Raw genomic sequence first — 14,806 nt, 5'->3', positions numbered from 1 at the left:
ATGCTTTTATATGTAGAATCAGATTACATATAACTTTTCATAGATATTTAAATATTTAAATTTTAAGGGCTTTTATTTGATCGTCTTAGTTAACTGTGATGCTAAAATTATTGACTCAGTCTAAATGTACACTCTAAATGTTGATGTTGTGGGTCTTTTTTCTCCTGCTCTATGTAGCTGAACCTTACCTGGTGAGTTCATCATTCCTCCTCACCTCAGTGAGACAAAGTATTCATTTCGAAGGGCTAATACTACAATACATCCTAGCAATATGAGGTATGAGATTGTGTTCCGGTGCACTGAGAACTAGACTGAGATTGTCAGAGCATTTATATTCATGAGAGTGAAATAATGCTTAGCCTGACTAGGCTTCTAGATTCCTTAAATGAAAAGATACTACATTAACTCCTTGCAATACCTACTGGTTCACGTTTTCTTAATGTCGAAATTTGGAAAACTGAAGTATGAGGCTTCTTGTGAGCCAGAATACTGTATTCATCAGCGTCCTTCTACATGAACAAAGATAACTGGATCAGGATCCAGTGAGGTTCTCCAACAGTAGAAGTGAGTTTACACATATTGACTTGTTTTAAGAAATATGTGAACAAAGTGAGTACAGTTCTTAAGTTATTACTTCCATGTATTTATTTACGCTGAAACATACACACCAGCTGTATTATAAGGAAATATTTTATAACAGGTTGCTAAATATTTGTATTTTTTAATCTTATGATGTCCTGTTTTTTCTTAGTGTATCAGTGGGGCATGGGGGGGGAATCAACATTTTGATCCAGAATGCAAAGGTTGAATTTAAGCAGTCAGAAACTACATCTGCTGTGATTGGGGTAATGCAATATTCACTAATGTTTTATATTTATGGGTCTCTGAATTTACTTATTCAATAATTCACAGTGATATAATGTTACTGATTAAACAAGGGTAAAGGAGAGTAAAGTTCAAGTGTGTACTCAGCTTTCCTCTCCACACACACAAGACTTGTAAGAAGCTGAGAATTATAAAGGTACTTGCTGAGAATCATGGGATAAGAGACAGACCTTGCTACTCCACAGTACACCCTGCCAAGCAGTTTTGTAAGGGTTAGCAGCAGACATTACATGAAGAAGTCCCGTGGTCATAATCTGAGTTAATCATGGGCCAAATTGCAAGTGCTACAGGGGTGAGAAAAATAAGATATGAAAGGGAAATTATGCCAAGAAAAAAGGGGTAAAAAAGCCATGATATCTTTCCAGCCTACAGTACACTAGTGTGGTAGGAAAATCTTGCTGCAGAGAGTGGGGAGGATTCAACAAAATCTAAATTGAACTGGAATCAGAAAAAAGGAATTGCTCTTATGCTTACCTCCGTCATCCATTTTCCAAAGCAAGACTTTCCTGCCACTTCTTTGTAGGGTGGAAGGAGATTGTTTTCCCAGTCTCTTCTTTCACAGCATTTATTCCCCTCTCCTGTAGCAATTGCAATTTTGGTATATATTACCTACAGCTCAAAGATGACCATGTAGCTTCTTCTTTTAACTATACGCCACTTCAAATATCTGCATAAATCGCCTGGCAGGGGATGCTGTAGAGTGACATGGTCTGTGTCTTAGCCCAAGAGGGAATTGCAGTTAGCTCTGTAATTCTCCGCATCTCTTACCACCCCATGGAATGAAAAGCCTAATGATAACTACTGAATGATGTTTAGCTTAGATAAACATTGTTGCTAATGTGTCATAAATTAAGGATCCATATTTTGCACATGCTCTTGTTTTCATGTAAACTTCCAAAATAGGATGTGCATTCTGGGGAAAACATTAAATTTTACAAGTTTTCCACAGATTTGAGATGCTGAAATTTAGTATAGTATGCTAGAGTTCTCTGCTCATTTCATTAGGTGTGTGTTATACTTTACCTTTATATGTGCACACCATTAGTTAGCATGTAAGAAAGGCCCCAGAACTATGATCATTACTCGGGCAGAACTCCCACTGACCTCTAGGACATTTAGCCTGAATAAAGACTGATGAACAAAGGTCCAGAGAGAGTTGTTTGCTTGTAAGGATAGAACCCTGTCAACAATCTGAAGGGAACTGTAGTTAAAGCCATATTAAACCAAAGATCAGACACAGCTCCTGTTGAACTGCATCCTGACATGGGTTGGCCTGTTGATGTGCGCAAGGCTAAAGATGTCATTGTAACTATATATCAAATATGGCAAAATTCTCTGTAATATTTAACCATATTTTTCCCCTTTCCCTGACTTACGTGATACAGAAACATATAAATATAAAACACATGTTATACACACCCCTTCGCCTACGTTTATCTTCTCATAGCCTCTCACGGAGGAAAGAACTTTTCATCCCGAGGCAGAGCCGCAACTGAATTGAAACTCCAATCTGGTAGCAAACTTTCAGAGAACTGTAGTGTTTAGATATAGCCTGCTAAATGTTTATATCTTTACATCCTTCAGTTTCAGATGAAAAATGTTTACTCCCTTGAGCTGCACTTGCAGCACATACTCCAGGGAATATTGGAACATCCAGGTGCCATGTTTGTACCCCACCATTTTCAGGTCAGGATGGAAGGGGAATATTTTAATATTAACACTGAATTTCAAGGTCTATTACAAATGCTGGACTGTTCTTTACTTAAAATGCTTGAAGGAACCACTCTGTATAACGAGTGAACAGCTAGTGTATATATTATGGGTATAGAACTCATTACATCCTGGGAATTAAAAAACAAAAAGCAAATGGTTACTTACCTTACAGTAACGTACAGTGCACTAAGTTAGGAGCAATAAATCATCACAAGTCATAGACAGGATCTGACCCGAACAGAACCCAAAGACTTCTCATCCAGGCAAAGATTATAGCTCTAGTTGATAAGCCCACTTGCTTGTCACCCAGTTGGTTTTCCTTATCAAATACAGGACAAATTTTTTGTTTGAATGGCTACAGTTGAGTCTTGAAATTTGTGTGTAGTGTATCCATGATCTTATTTTCTATAGGGTCTTTTGGAAGGAAGTACTCTGCTGAAGTTGTGACTTGTGTCATTCACTGGTGGGTAGTTGTCATTATCAGACAATTGAAAGTTACTGTAATCTTGGTCAGGAGTTTTGAATATGTAATGAGAATTACTTGAATGGTGGATAGTTATATAATTGAATTATGTTGCTGTTGACGTAAAGTTTTCTACTGAAGCAGTTGTTATTGCCACAGAATGTTTTCTCCACAGGAGAAAAATAGCATTGTTTGTTTTCAAAGTGAAATAATGCTTTGAATTGTATCATTGAAATATGCATAAGAGATGCAACCTCAAGTGAGTTTTGTGGTCCCTCTGCTAAAAGGGACACTAGTAAAAATAAAAATACTATCTCACTGCTGCCCATTATGTATATTATTTATATCACATAACTTTCTAATTTAATCTCTTAATACAATTATATGAATTTAGTGCTTGTAAAAGACATCAAAGTGACAGTCTTGGTGATCCCTGTCCACAGCCCTGAAGTTTTCTGTCAACAGAACTAGTTCAGCACAAACAATGACATAGAACATCCTCACTTGCCCGGCCAATATATCTCAACCCTGACCTGGAGGGCCGACATCTGTAAGTGAGTGAATTCAGTCTTCATGCCCTTTCACTTTGTGATGCCTCTATTGAAACTTCTCCAGGATGCCAATGAGAGTCAATTGTGGTTATGGTTTTTCACAGTACTGCTGAAAAAACACTCCGTTTTCAGAGCTGTGCATTCATAGACTTTAACAAAAAAAAAAGTCTTAACAAAGGGTTGACATTTGCATGGTTGACACAAGAGCCAATCACAATACCAGTCCTTGTGAGCAGAACCTTTCGACTTCCTATCCTCCCAGCAAGCAGATATCCTGAGAGAGAGTGAGAATAGATATGATGATGGTCCCACTCATCTGGACCCACACTTTCCTGTAGAGCAGTCTGTCTAATCCTAATGTCAAAACTGGGACATGGGTGTTCTGACCTAGTGGTCAGAGCAGGGGGCAGGAGTCAGGCAGGGGCAGGATACCAAAGTCAGGCAGTGGGAGCAGGTAGCTCAAGGGAAGCAGCCCTAAGCAGGGGAAACTCAGTTGAATAGACAACTTCCTCTTCCTGTGCTTGGTTTAACTAGAATCAGGGAACCAATCAGGACCCCCCTTAGTTCCACCAATCAGATTGCAGGACTGGAGTCCTCTGGTCTAGTTGAGCTTCTACTTCTGGCAACTGTTGGCAGGACAGAACTTACTGATTCCTAAAACCCTGTGGACCAAGTTTGATACCTGTGGTTCCTGGTACCTAATGGATGTCATAGGACATGCACCTCCTGTGGATGGCAAACACTCCCAGAGACAATTTTTTCAACTGATGCATAATCTCTCCCTTGCTCTCCTAGGGATAGTGCACCTCTGCTACACAGAGTTGTGTATAAATCACACAGGCCATACCTGTTTTTAAATATTGGCTATATATAATCTATCTAATTTATCTATCTAGGTTTTAATATTGGACCCATCATACTGGTATCTGAACATCTCAGCGCTGAAGCACCCCTGGGTACATATTTGCTCATGCAGTCCACCATGTTCTCACTGCTATTTTTAGCAAGCTAGCTAGATTAAAACTAGTGCAGGTATGGCTCCACAAGCTCAAATCACAACCCCAGTTGTAGTGTAGATATACCTTTAGACCCATACGTCAGAAACAGAATTGGTATATTTTAACTGAAGAATCTCCATTCTTGCTATTGATATATTAGCCAGAAAAAGTCAGCCTTACTCTGAGGTCCAAGGTTGATTTTGCAGTAATAGCAGTAAGAAAAAAATAAACTTACTCATTTTACAAGTAAAACTAATAGGGAAGTAATTGAGGGATGATAAAAATGGAACCTCACTATGGTTTGAGTGTTTTAGAGTCAATGTTCACTTTTAAAATATTTTTAAAATACATATCTCACTATAAAATTAATTATGGATTGTATAAATTTAATAGGACATCTCCAAAATGAAAATTACTAATTTATTTTTACATTTTATGTTTGACCTTTATGAACCACTTTAGTCTTTTCTTTGGTTCTGCCACTTATGAGGTCATAAAGGTCATAGCTAACTTGTAAAAATAAATCTAATATTTTGAGTAAGGCAAGGTCATGTTCCACGTTCTGTATCTACTGTAATATATGTATATATCATGCAAGCAGACAGAGACTGCTCAGTCTCCACAACTGATGTGGTAGATGTAGGAATTTGTCTATGTTTACATTTGGAAACACGTTAAAAATAGACTTGAATAAGTTATCTGGTTCCCAACAATGAGTTTTTGGTGAATAGTCTGCCTGTCCTGCCCATCCAGCCTCACTCTTGGCCCATGGGATAAGGAGGAGGAATTAATCCTCTTACCTTTTGAACTTACCCAGAATTTTAAGACATATAGAGGGAGAGAGGAAATTACTGGAATTCTTAACAGTGTCCCCCCCATTCTCTCTGCTCTTCTTATATCAGGTTGCCTGCAGCATCTGGATCTCTGTGGTAGTTATTAAGCCTAGATCAGAGGTTCTCAAACTTCATTGCACCGCAACCCCCTTCTAACAAGAAAAATTACTACATGACCCCAGGAGGAGGGACCGAAGCCTGAGCTCACCGGAGCCCCGCCGCCCTGGGTGGAGGGGCAGGGGGGCAAAGCTTGAGCTACACCACCCCGAGCTGGGGTGCCAAAGCCCAAAAGCTTGAGCCCCATGCAGGGGGCCTGTAATCTGAGCCCTACCATCCAGGGCTGAAGCCCTCAGGCTTCAGCTTTGATCCCAGGCAGTGGGACCCCAGCAAGTCTAAGCCAGCCCTGGTGACCCCATTAAAATGGGTTGCGATCCCCTTTGGGGTCCCAGCCCACAATTTGAGAACCACTGGCCTAGATGCTTTGGTAGTAGTTCGTAGTTGCATTTTATAATGCTTCCAGCCTTTAATTAAATTATTGTGTGGCACACCTAACCATAAAATGAACATATGTTTTCAGTTTGTGTTTACCCTGCATTAAAGTAACTTGTTCATATGGGGAAATGTATTCTCACAGGCACCGTATGACTAGAAAGTGGCATAGCACCTGTACCATTGGGCATTAACAATGTTAGTTAAAAACCCCTTTTTTCAGGTATGTATAACTTCACTTCATACTCAATCTTGGCATACAACAGGGGTTCTCAAACTGGGGGTCGGGACCCCTCAGGGGGTCACAAGGTTAATACATGGGGGGGGTCGCGAGCTGTCAGCCTCCACCTCAAACCCCGCTTTGCCTCCAGCATTTACAATGGTGTTAAATATGTAAAAAAGTGTTTTTAATTTATAAGGGGGGTCGCACACAGAGGCTTGCTATGTGAAAGGGGTCACCAGTCCAAAAGTTTGAAAAGCCCTGGCATACAAGCTTTCAGCCTGGGAGTGCATTGTTTGGACTTCTTTTCAACATAATTGCTTGGGCTGATGTTGAGTGTGAAGGTTTTAGGGGTTTTGTTTGTTTTTTGGTACTTGCTCAAATGTAACTTAGATTTCTTATAAAATTTGGGAAGTGATTAGCAGGTAATGAAATCTAATTCCTGTTGTTTTTTATTCTGAAAAGTACAAAGCAATAAGAAATACTTGGGAAAGTTACTGTTGTGTGTGTTTAAATGTATTGTGGTGGGGAAGGTTGGTTTTGTTGTTTGTCAGGGTGTTTTTTAGTGTTGGGCAGTTATAGCTCTCATGTCTTTTCAATAAATAATATTGGGCTATATTTTCTGAATAATGTGTTGCAGTAAATTATGTGTAAGTCCAAGCCAAACATCTTCACCGTATAGGGCTGAGGGAAGTAGGGGGTTCAGACCAGTTCCATGAAAGGTATGGAGCTGTTCATGGGGGTAGGGAATGACTGGAACCAAAATCAAAGCTTTCAGCTTCTGTTTATGCACAGGTGCATAATTCTGTATGTTTTTTATTCCTGCCTTGTCTCCCCTTGCCTAGCATGACAGTGGCCAAGGGGTACAGATTCCAAGTTATTGTTAACTCTGTTGACCATCCAATTGTGGTCACTGAATGGCCACAACCACTGCAGTTAGGTATCCAAATAAGAATTCCCAGGGCAAAACTGTATTGGCCGTCTCAAACAAAACACTGCCTCCAACAGAGCTACAGAATCCCCATACCAAGCCACAAGCAATCCCTGAAAACATAATTCCTATCTTCTGTAATCCCATGGATCGCTCACATCCTCAGCAGTATATCCCTGAGAGCAGAGGGTTTTTCTCTCTCTCATATGATTTCTTTCTTACCTTGTCATTTATTTTTTCAATTTTCTATTTCTTCTTTACCCTCACCATTGTTTTTTCTCCTCCATCCCTTTTTTCCTCTTTCTGCTCCATTATATTTTCCACACATTCCTTCCTCCTTTACCATCTAGCCTCCCAATTTCTCTTAGGCCTGGTCTACACTAGGACTTTAATTCGAATTTAGCAGCGTTAATTCGAATTAACCGCGCACCCGTCCACACCAGGAAGCCATTTAATTCGACATAGAGGGCTCTTTAGTTCGAATTCTGTACTCCTCCCCGACGAGGGGAGTAGCGCTAAATTCGACATGGCAATGTCGAATTAGGCTAGGTGTGGATGCAAATCGAACTTAGTAGCTCCGGGAGCTATCCCACACTGCACTACTCTGTTGACGCTCTGGACAGCAGTCCGAGCTTGGATGCTCTGACCAGCCACACAGGAAACGACCCGGGAAAATTTGAATTCCTTTTCCTGTCTGGGCACTTTGAATCTCATGTCCTGGTTGGACATCGGGGCGAGCTCAGCAGCACCGGCAGCGATGCAGAGCTCTCCAGCAGAGGAATCCAGGCAATCCCAGAATAGAAAGAGGTCCCCAGCATGGACTGACCGGGAAGTCTTGGATCTGATCGGTGTGTGGGGCGAGGAGTCTGTGCTTTCGGAGCTGCGCTCCAACAAACGGAATGCGAAGACCTACGAGAAGGTCTCCAAAGCCATGGCACTCAGAGGATACAGCCGGGATGCTATGCAGTGCCGCGTGAAAGTCAAGGAGCTGAGACAAGGCTACCATAAAATCAAAGCGGCAAACGGACGCTCCAGAGCCCAGCCCCAGACATGCCGCTTCTACGAGGCACTGCATGCCATTTTCGGTGGGTCTGCCACCACTGCCCCACCAGTGTGCGTGGACTCTGACGAAGGGATAGTGTCGACGGCCAGTTCCTCGTCGACGTTCGCAGATGGGGAAGATGAGGAAGGAGATGAGGAGGGGGAGGCAGTCGACAGCGCTTACAACGCTGATTTCCCCGACAGCCAGGATCTCTTCATCACCCTCACTGAGATCCCCTACCAACCCTCCGCAGCCGTTACCACGGACCCTGAATCAGGAGAAGGATCAGTCGGTAAGTGCTTTAAACATGTTAACATTTATTTCTTAAAAGAACAGGAAAATAGACTAGGCGAACAGAAGGTCTATATGCAGGGGAATGGAACAGGAATCTTCCGCGGAGATCTCCACGAAGCTCTCCTGGAGGTAGTCGAAAAGCCTATGGAGGAGGTTCCTGGGGAGAGCTGGCTTATTGGGTGCTCCGAGGTAGCACACTTTTCCGTGCCACGCTCTCAGCTGGTACTCCAGGACCAGTGCCTTGACGAGCATCACAGCATAGGGCCCTGGCTTGTGCTGGCTTTCATTCAGCATGCGCTCTCTATCTCTCCGTTACATCTTCCTCAGGGTGATCTCGCGCGCAGACTCCTGCATATAAGTAGAGTGATTTGTGTACTATTAGTATTGGTAGTGCTTCACTGTTCCTTAGAACAACAAGAAGCGTCACTTTAGAGCCACGTGCTGGAGGCTACAGAGTGGCAGCATACAGGGATCTTTTCCAAGGGAAAACCGTGAGGGGGTGGAACAGGGGCAGAGTTTATGCTTTCAGGATTGCCTGCAGCAAGAGGACAGAGCTGGACATTGACTTTTAAGCAGCCAAAAGCCTTTGGCTTACCATGCCTGGCTGCTCCACGGATTCAGCTTTCCTGCCCCGCTTGTCTGGTCTGCAGTGCAATACCCCAGGCAATGAAAGCGAATGCAGAGAAATCGAACTTTCCCTGAGTGCTCAGGAGATAGGTGCCGTCCATGGTCTGGTTCACAGGCAATGAGTAGACTATGTTTCATTTTTAAGAAAATGCATCTTTGTAAGCAATTCACTCCCTTTTCCCCCCTCACACAGCTGCAACAATATCCCGACCTGCTCCACCATGCCCCTCACAGAGGCTGGCGCAGATTAGGCGTCGTAAGAAAAGGACACGGGACGAGATGTTTGCTGAACTTATGGGCTGCTCCAGAGCAGAAGCGGACCAGCAGAGCCAGTGGAGGGAGAACCTCACACAGCAGCAGCGCTCACACAGCGAACGGGAGGACAGATGGCGTCAAGAGGACCAGCAGGCGACTCAAACGCTGCTTGGACTACTGAGGGAGCAAACGGACACGCTCAGGCGCCTTGTCGATGTTCTGCAGGACCGCAGGCAGGAGGACAGAGCCCCCCTGCACTGTGTCTGCAACCGCCCTCCCCCGCCACACACTCCAATATCCACCTCACCCAGAATAACAAGAAGAAGAGGTACCAAGGGCCGTGAAAACTGTCACTGCACCACAGCGGACTGCTAAATTACCCAAAAGTTCTCTGTCCCTAGATTTTGAAAAGTTCTCACTTTTACTGTGTTGAGTATTAAAAGTAGTTTGCTGTTAATTACTGTTTCTGTCAGGTTTGTTTGCTGAAGACTTTCTGTGAAGGGGGGAGAGGGGTTTGGTAATTGCATAGGACAGTCACCATGAACAGGGTACAGACATGGGGGCAGGATCAACAGCAGGTTACTCACTGAGTGCAGTCACTAGGCACCCTGGTCAGTCTGTGAGGTGTTTTTAATGTTCTGTTCATAGGCGGCAGGTGCCCTGCTCCAGGTATACTTGGAGGTGGGTCTCTCCCCCGGCCCACCCTGGATCGGGCCCTGGCCCACGCGGGTCTCCCCCCGCCCCGTCAATTCCCTGCCTGGAGCAGGTCCCAGCGCCCACCTGCAACCCCTCCCCCGGCATGTCGTCTCCCCCCCCACCCGCGCTGTGTCCCTACCTGACAGTAGAGCAGCTACCGGCACAAATGCTGTCTGCTGTCCCAGGGTACTAGCGCCTGCCATCCACAAATGGCAAGGCAGGTTGACATCACCCTGCCCTTCTACCATTGCCCTGAGCCTCCACAATGCCCCAAACCCTCAGCCCCAGCCACAGCCCGCAACCCCCTCACCCCTTCCTACGCCCCCACCCCCAGCCCAGAGGCTGCACCCAAACTCCGTCCCAAAGCCTACACCCCTCACCCCTTCCTGCACACCCACCTGTAACCGTCCTCCCCCCAGAGACCGCTGTAGGAGCAGTAGCCTATCATTCCTAGAGTCTAGAAGCGGTCTCTACATCACTGCACACCCTACCCACCACAGTCCGCGTCCCTGTTTCAAACCTTTGACGCGAAATCATTATTAAAGAAAAGGTTTTTAAATAACAATGCTCCATTACCTTTATTTTTACACGTGTGTTGGAAGGGGGCAAACGGGGTGAACGGGGTATGAGACTGCAGAGGAGAGTCAACAGTAAATGGGTAAAGAAACATGGCCAGGTTCAGCTTCTCTGTAAAGCAACTCGACAGTCATAGGTTACCCTGCTCTCTGAGGAATCTAGCTTTCAAAGCCTCCCGGATGCACAGCGCTTCCCGCTGGGATCTTCTAATGGCACAGGTGTCTGGCTGAGCGTAATCTGCAGCCAGGCGATTTGCCTCAACCTCCCATCCCGCCATAAAGGTCTCCCCCTTGCTCTCACAGAGATTGTGGAGCACACAGCAAGCTGCAATAACAATGGGGATATTGTTTTCGCTGAGATCCGAGCGAGTCAGTAAGCTCCGCCATCTCCCCTTGAGACGTCCGAAAGCACACTCCACCACCATTCTGCACTTGCTCAGCCGGTAGTTGAAGAGTTCCTTCTCACTGTCCAAGGCGCCTGTATAGGGCTTCATGAGGCAGGGCATTAGCGGGTAGGCTGGGTCCCCGAGGATCACTGTAGGCATCTGCACATCCCCAACAGTTATTTTGTGGTCCGGGAAGAAACTACCTGCCTGGAGGCGTTTAAACAGACCAGAGTTCCTGAAAACACGCGCGTCATGAACCTTGCCCGGCCACCCGACGTTGATGTTGGTAAAGCGTCCCCTATGGTCCACCAGTGCTTGCAGCACCATTGAAAAGTAGCCCTTTCGGTTAATGTACTGGCTGGCCTGGTGGTCCGGTCCCAGGATAGGGATGTGAGTCCCATCTATAGCCCCACCGCAGTTTGGGAATCCCATCGCGGCGAAGCCAGCTATGACAACCTGGACGTTTCCCAGGATCACTACCTTCGAGAGCAGGAGCTCAACGATTGCGTTGGCTACTTGCATCACAGCAACCCCCACGGTAGATTTGCCCACGCCAAAGTGGTTCGCTACTGACCGGTAGCTGTCTGGTGTGGCAAGTTTCCAGAGGGCTATGGCCATTCGCTTCTGCACTGTCAGGGCTGCTCGCATCCTGGTGTCCTTGCGCTTCAGGGCAGGGGACAGCAAGTCACACAGTTCAAGGAAAGTGCCCTTACGCATCCTGAAGTTTCGCAGCCACTGTGATTCATCCCAGACCTGCAGCACTATGCGGTCCCACCAGTCCATGCTTGTTTCCTGGGCCCAGAATCGCCGTCCCATAGCATGAACATGACCCAGTGCCACCATGATCTCCACGGCGCGGCATCCCGTGCTTTCTGACAGGTCTGTGCCAGTCTGAGACTTCATGTCCTCACCGCGCTGCCGTTGCCTCCTCGCCCGATTTCTCAGCATCTGATTGTTGAAGAGGTGTACGATAAGGTGCGAGGAGTTGACAACGGCCATAAGTGCAGCGATGATCGCAGCAGGCTCCATGATCGCAGTGGAGTGCTGTGGCGTCCGCGCTGTCACTTATAACAGGGAAAGTGCGCGAACTGATTTCCCGCCGGCGGGAGTGACGGTTGAATGCTGACAGTTACCAAGGACCACCCTCGACACAGTTTTCCCCCCCAGCATGCATTGGGGGGAAATCCCAGAATTCCAATGGTCAGCGGGGAGTGCGGGAACTGTGGGATAGCTTCCCACAGTGCACCGCTTCCAAAGTCGACGCTTGCCCCGTTACTGTGGACTCACACAGTCGAATTAGTGTATTTAGTGTGGATACACAAATTCGACTTCATAAGGTCGATTCCACAAATTCGACTTAAGTTGATTCGAAATAGTCTTGTAGTGTAGACATACCCTTAGTGTCTTTCAAGAATGCAAGGTATTTCCTACTGGCTGGCCACTTCCCATGCAAACAACTTCCTCCTATTGCCCAAGATCTGCAATGAGACATCTCCTGACCTGCTTCAGAATCGCCAGTTGTTGTATTAGGGGGAAGCATAGGTTACCCAGGTCTGTGGCCTAGCACACCTTAAGCCCTTTGTCCGACATGAACTTCTAACATGCATCTTTCATTGAAATACCTTTAGCCCTGCAGCCTAGACTTCATTATACTGTTCTCTTAAAATCAATGCAAGGAAAAATCAGCAGAGACTGTATATTCCTATCTGTGCCTGTTATTGTGGGAGGAGTACATTTTATTGATAGATTTCAAGTTTTGAATGAATCCCTTATTTGTAGTCTTCAGATATGATCAATGCAGCTATTAGAAAAGCTTGTTTCTAGCAGGTTCAAATGGACAAGAAAGCCATCACCAATCAAAAAGCCAGCGGTGTCTCTTTGGCCCACAATTCTTTACTTGTATGGTTATAAGATACCTGATACCCACAGTTCTGGAAACTTCATCTCAGCATATCTCCCCTTGCACAATGTAGTGTGCATTTAGGGATAAAATTTGAGAAGCTGTTTACCAATTAAAACAGAATATATGTTTTAACAAAGTCAGGTGCTCTATTGTTAGCAACAACATTGTCTGGAAAGAGGGCAGCAGAGAGTCTACTACACTGAATAGAATATATTTCTTAAACAACATATACAATATGTACACCATAATAGTGGCAGGGGTGGAGAACAGAAAACACTTGCTAGTCGTTTGGATGATGTAGTATACCTCAATCATGGCTCTGCATCGATCCACAGCTCAAAAATTATGCAGTCATCTTAACCTCATGAAAATATAAAGCATTTTCATGTGTGTGTATATATATATATATAGAGAGAGAGAGAGAGAATGTATGTTAATTTTTATGTGCAAATTTTACTACACTTTATAATGGTATTTAATAGCATAAAATGTTGGCACCTGTATTGAAAATTGGTGAAGGTTCAGCCATCTAATTTTGAGCAGGTTATGCATACAGGCACTAACACTTATAGACAGTTTAATAACAGTATTTGGCACTGTCTCTTCGAGCTGCTTAAACTAATTAATGCATTTGCTCCCTACAGGGCAAAATTGAGTTTTCAGATACATTTATAAACTGATGTGCATGATTGCTAAATATTTCATTATTTTGAGCTATAACGTCTAACGTTTTGTGACAGTAAAGATACAGTATATACTGTTTCATTTGAAAAATGTACAGTGAATCAGAAAATATGTATCCGTATGTAAGGACAGGGATAATTGTTTTATCATACAATATTTTTAGAATGTTAAAAGGTACTCAATAATTTGGCCATCACGCTACTAAGAACCATTATTGCTTTGCTCTCAAATGATGATTTTGGAACCATTCCATTGTTTCCTATAACTATTCCATGCTCCAGTTAAGTTTGCACAGACTTCTCATTTTATTCCTACAGGTTTTGTAAAGTTCCAGGTCCACCTACCCTGCTGGCCTAACCCGCCTCCTATTTCTCTGCCAAAAAGGGTGGGAGTGGGGACAGAGGGAATTTGGAGTGAGTCCCTGGCAATGTGGATTTACTTTATTTCATTGATTTAAAAAATGACATCAGGCAATAATTCCCTGAAATCCCTGAGTGCTCAAGGTTAACACTAATCTTGCTGGCTTAAAAAGAGGTTAAAAAATAATAAGTAACAATTTGATTTGAAATAAACCTTTCTAAAGAAATCACAGTAAACAAAATCTGTTTGCCTAAGGAAACCCTCCTAGCAATCAGCTAGTAACACAACTGCATGTGCTAATGAACCCAAAGCTGTTAATGTGGTTTCTTCAGTTAAATTGATTCATGAATTTTGAAGAGAACATTATCTAATGAATTTTCTTTGAATAGAAAGCAATTAAAAGGACAAATCAGTCTGATTAACCCCAAAGTCACCCTACTGCCACAAATGGTGTACAGTTTGAAATTATATCATAAAAAACTAGAGCAGATTTGCTATCTCTTTGCCCTCTACTAATCCATGTAAATTAATGAACAACAAAGTTAATTTCTTTGATGACCCTTTTCTAGTATCACCTGGATTATGCTGATGTTTAATTTGCTTAATGTTATAATAAAGACTAAACAGATTTTTTCAATGAAGTGATTATCATTCCCTTCAGTTAAGAAGTGATTTTTATTATTTAACACACAAATAATGGTGTATGGGTTTCCTTTAAGAACAAAATCACATTTCACTAGGTTTGCATATAACATAGTCAGTGGCACTCAGTACCAGAATAAGAAGAAAATGTTTTTAATAAGTTTGTTTCATTGCCGAAGGATGAGACTAGTGTTTTCATCATTGTTTGCGTCTTATTTTTTATTACAGTTTGTTACCCACAGTAGAGATGTTTTGTAGT

General features: G+C 43.8%; 1 protein-coding gene across 2 annotated transcripts in view; it reads left to right on the top strand.

Moving 5' to 3' along the window:
* Positions 1–14,806, top strand: part of MGMT (O-6-methylguanine-DNA methyltransferase) — a 319,861-nt gene that overhangs the window by 292,885 nt on the left and 12,170 nt on the right. The gene's annotated exons all lie outside the window — the stretch shown is intronic.

This window comes from Mauremys mutica, chromosome 7 (assembly GCF_020497125.1).
Source record: "Mauremys mutica isolate MM-2020 ecotype Southern chromosome 7, ASM2049712v1, whole genome shotgun sequence".
Lineage (NCBI taxonomy): Eukaryota > Metazoa > Chordata > Testudines > Geoemydidae > Mauremys > Mauremys mutica.
This window is presented reverse-complemented; position numbering and strand designations above follow the sequence as displayed.